The sequence below is a fragment of the Leptonychotes weddellii genome, chromosome 6 (assembly GCF_054177405.1).
Source record: "Leptonychotes weddellii isolate Sample4059 chromosome 6, ASM5417740v2, whole genome shotgun sequence".
NCBI lineage: Eukaryota > Metazoa > Chordata > Mammalia > Carnivora > Phocidae > Leptonychotes > Leptonychotes weddellii.
In genome coordinates, this window is record NC_138374.1 from 56,873,440 (window position 1) to 56,878,759 (window position 5,320).

Below are 5,320 nucleotides of genomic sequence, written 5' to 3' on the forward strand. Positions count from 1 at the left end.
ACTGATATGAGGATTTTGAGAAACAAGACAGAGGATCATAGGGTAAGGGAGGGAAAAATGAAACAAGATGAAACCAGAGCGGGAGACAAACCCCAAGAGACTCTTAATCTCAGGAAACAAACTGAGGGTTGCTGGAGTGGAGGGGGGTGGGAGGGATGGGGTGGCTGGGTGATGGAATTGGGGAAGGTATGTACTATGGTGAGTGCTGTGAATTGTGTAAGACTGATGAATCACGGGGGCACCTGGGTGGCTCAGTTGTTAAGCATCTGCCTTCAGCTCAGGTCATGATCTCAGGGTCCTGGAATCGAGCCCCACATTGGGCTCCCACAGCGGGAAGCCTGCTTCTCCCTCTCCCACTCCCCCTGCTTGTGTTTCTTCTCTCACTGTCTCTATGTCAAATAAATAAATAAAATCTTAAAAAAAAAAAGACTGATGAATCACAGACCTGTACCCCTGAAACAAATAATACATTACATGTTAATAAAAAATTAAAAAAAAGAAAAAGTTGCTATTTTAATTGAGATTTCATTACATTTATAAATTAATGTAGGAAGAATTGGTATCTTCCCATCAGAGACAATTATTTGTCTTTCAATGTCTTAAGCCATCTTTGGGTCTGTTGATAGATTATTAAAGGGTATTTAAATAAAAGCCCTGCAAATTACATGTTAAATTCATGTCTAGGACTCTTTATGGTTGCTATTTTAAATGAGATCTTTTCTTTCACCACAATTTCTAACAAGTATTGGTTTTATATATCTACTTTGCAACTCATTTCTGAATTCTCTTATTGTTTCATATTGTTTTCCAGGCCTGGCATTCTCTTTTAGAATGTAAATTATCCCTGAAGGGGTAATATTTGTCAAATCACTTATTTGACTAATATCTGATGTTCCAGTTGTGTGGGAGGTCATGCTATGGTTGCCTCATGCTAAGTCAGGGCATTTGTACCTCCTTATTCAAGAACTTACTCCAGAAGTCCTGCTTCCCCACCCCAGCCACCGATCTCTCTGCTCTTTTTTAATTCCTAGAACACCCTATGCTCTCGTTTGTGAGATTTCATGTATCTTATTTCCCTATTCATCACTTCCCAGATCTCTGCTTGAAAGTCACTTCCTCCAAGAAGCCTTCCCTGAATCCTCATTGAAGTTACCCTTGCTCTCACAGCTCTTTGACTGTGATCTCTTGTAGTACTCAACACTCTTAGAAGTCCTGCTTTCATAGCTGTTTTCCTTGCTATATTTCAAGCCCCAGAAGAAACAGACAAGTGCTGCCTTACTCAGTGCTATAATTGGGAGCTCATCACTATGCCTGGCACGCGGGAGCCACCCGAAGAGTATCTGCCGGATTGCAGCCTAAAGCAGCCTGCTGCAGATATGTATTTTTGATGTCTTTGGTTCTACTCTTAAAACTCAGAAGAATTTTGCCTTTGATTACATAACATATCTGCCTTATTTTCAGTATAAAAAATCACGTCGCTTTTTAATGATGGAATAAATTAGGATCCAGGAGATAGCCATGGTTTTTCCGTGCCTTTGTGAACTGCGAGAGATTTAAACTCTCCATCTTTAACTTAAAAGATTCATAGTGGCTTAGCTTCCCAATGAAGTTATTTTATGGGTCCTAGTGTGAGCTGGGTGGAGGGACTCCATCATTCATGCTTTCTGTGCGCTCCTCCATGTCATCCACGTGAAGCAGGATGGAGAAGGCCAGGTTCTGGAAGAAGGTTAGTGATGTGTGGCTGGACCACGGCCCACAGAGGAAATGGCCAGTGACAAACATGCCACAGATTGTGTGAGGCAATAGAGCAAGAATATACAATAAATAAATAAAAGAACTTGCCAAAGATGTACTTCCCAAAATTTGGGTGCTAGACCCGGAGAAGCTGAAAAACAGCAGTCACCAAGAGGCCAGGCAGAGAGAGCCCAAGTGCCCGGATGTGGGCCTCACATTTACCCCCATCGAGAGCCTAGCGGTAAAGGTGCAAATCCTGAGAGGTGAATCCCTGCTGGGTCAGCTCAGGGCAGAGGCTGGGCACTGTGACGCGAGCCATTCATCCTGTGTTCACAATCAGGGCTCACTCCAGTTGGGTGACTCTGGGCCAATTACTTACTTTTTCTGAGCCCCAGTTTCCTTCTCTAGAAGGAGTTTCAATGGAAAAATGAAATAATGTGTATGAAGAACTCAGTGCCTTGTTTGAACTGCAACAAAGGATCGACACACATTGGTCTCTCAAGGTCACCAAATCCGAGCATGCAAAAAGTCCATTTTTCATCCACTGACATTGATATCCCCGATCTAAGCTGGTTACTTAAGAAGATGTTAAACCTGGTGAAGACCACTGACCCTTGGTTCCCTTCTAAACTAAAATAACTTCCCAAATTAATGGAAGCTGGACTTACTTCCTGAATATGACTTGGTTTAAACACATGGGTGGAGCGGCCATCCTTCAGGAATCGGACGTTATGTAAAAAGTGAGGGAGCATGCCCAGCTTCAAGAATTAAAGGAGTCAGTAGAATGTTTTTCTACTATACAGCAAAACATCTTCCCTCTTGGGGCCTCTATGAAATAGAAGAGCTGATGGTCTAAGATGTGCTCTTAGAGCAGAAGGTCTGGGCCTGAATTACAGCCTTGTCAAAATAGCTCTAGATGAACTTTGACAAGTTGTGTAACATTCTGAGTTTTAGTTTCCATGTCTGTAAAGAAGGTGTAATCACATACCCCTGGAGGGTTGTTATGAGAAGATTATATATGTGGGAGCACTTAAGCATAGTACCTGGGTTACACACACACACACGGAGGAGGAATTGTAAATGAATCCTCCTGGCTCATGGAAACTAGCCCATTACTCAGCAGCCTCAGTTTCTCAGGAGAGAGTTGGGATGCCCACACCTGCCCTATTCTGATCCTCCTACTCTGGGCAGGCCCGTTTGCTATTCCACACACAGCATTATCCCATCCACTCAGGGATTAGAAGTCTAAGCTGGAAATCGTGCCCATTATGCTCTTGCAATCTGCAAAGTTTTGCTCTAAAAGAAAAGCAGAAGGGTGCTCTTGTTCAGTCGATGGGCACCAGTCTAATAACCGGAGGCCCGCCCCACCTGGGCCTGAGGCGAAGGGCCGAGCTGTTGAGGCCTGCGGCTGAGGCGCATTGAAGGGCCGAGCTATCTATGGCGGATCTGAGCCCTAGTGAGGACATGCCAGGCCCTCCTCCTTCTCTCTATTAGGCAACCGGGAAAAAGATCCCACCTTGCCCTGAAGGTAGGTGGGGTGGGTAGGAAGAGAAGAAGTAGGTAGGAGTCTTGATCACGCAGGCACGTGTTGGGAGGTATCTCTGGGTGAGCGCAGACAGGCCTGGGCTGAGAAGTAGCCACCCAGGGATCACAAGCTGAGGCGCTGGAATGAGATGGGCCTGGATCAAACCTGTGTCCTCCACTCTGCTCCCTAGGAGCCTTGGGTCATGCGCTTAGCCTTTCTATGCCCACATCTACTTGTCTCTCCAGGTTGTTAGGAGGGCACGTGGGCTAAAAGCATCTGAGGCTCTCAGCAAGGGGCTGACGCCCGGGAGGGACTTGGTGCCCTCCACGTGAACGGTGCCCCTTGGAGTGGGCAGGCCGTGGTAATGATGGCAGCCGCTCGGGACTTCAGGGCTCGTGGAGGGGTCTTGTATGGTGACAGCAACCCAGACAGGAGGCCAGGCACTGGGTTAATTATCCCCCGTTTACAGATGCATTAACAGAGGCTCCGAGGCCGCAAATCCACATGCAACGTTATGTGCCAATTAATTTATTTTGTGAAGTAGGAATAATTCCAAATATACAAAATATGTCATAATACATCACTGCTTTGTTTCCACTCGAATTCAATAAATATTAACCTTTGCCATTTCACTCCAGATTTCAAAAAGAAGTGAATTTTATAGGCCGCCAAAGGCCTCCTCCTCCCCTAACAGATTCTCCTTCCTCCCTCCTATAAATAATGTGATGTTGATGTGCTGCTGTTTATGTCTTTATATATTCGTTAAATATATTCATAAGCAGTATTACCCTATTGGTTTATGTTTTTAATTCTTACCATACCGTGTGAACTTTTTTGCAATTTTTTTCACTCAACATCAAGTTTTTGATTACTTCTTCACATTGCTACATAGATATTCAAAATATTCATTGTAACTACTGTATATATATATATTTTTTTTAAAAGATTTTATTTATTTATCTGACAGAGTGAGATAGCAAGAGCAGGAACACAAGCAGGGGGAGCGGGAGAGGGAGAAGCAGGCTTCCCGCCCAGCAGGGAGCCCGATGTGGGACTCGATCCCAGGACCCTGGGATCATGACCTGAACTGAAGGCAGACGCTTAACGACTGAGCCACCCAGGTACCCGTAACTACTGTATATTAATCCATATACTTCCTTATCCATTCTTCATTAATGGATTTTTATGTGGTTTTGTGTCTCTGGGGTCCTGTGTGTGTGGTGGGAACCTATGTTGCAACCAGCATCCCCCTACTTACTCCTTTTAGTACAAGAGTGAGGGTTCTCCAGATCCATCCAGCAGTGTTCTCGCTGAGTTTATAGTAAACACATCTACAACTTGACTACATTTTGCCAAATTGCTTTCCAAGTTATTTTGTTGGATTTATTCTTAGGTAACTTTTGGTTTTATTGCTACTCTGAAAGGAAATTTTTTTTAAGTATCATTTCCATTGGGGCGCCTGGGTGGCTCAGTCGTTAAGCATCTGCCTTTGGCTCAGGTCATGGTCTCAGGGTCCTGGGATCGAGCCCCACATCGGGCTCCCTCCTCCGTGGGGAGCCTGCTTCTCCCTCTCCCACTCCCCCTGCTTGTGTTCCCTCTCTCGCTGTGTCTCTCTGTCTGTCAAATAAATAAATAAAATCTTAAAAAAAAAAAAAAAGTATCATTTCTGTTGTTGCTGGTAGATCAAAATATTATGAACTTGGGTGTTTTAATCTTATAGCTGGCAAATGTGCTGAGCTCCCTTGTTCATTATAATAATTTATCTGTAAATATTCTTGGAGTTTCTGGATAAGCAATCATATTGTTATGAAATTTTCCAATTTTATTTCTTCCTTTCTAAAGTTTATACCGGTTATTTCCTTTCCCTGTCATACCATGGTGCAAAGGACCTACGGTACTACGTTAAATAAAAGCCGTGACGTGATGGTAAATATCTTTGTTTTCTCAATTTTTAAGAGGGCTGAAAACAAGTAAAACAAATCTGATGCTAGAAATCAGGATAGTGATTGCCTACAGGGTCAGAGTAGGTCAATTGACCAGAAAGTGTCATGAAAAAACATT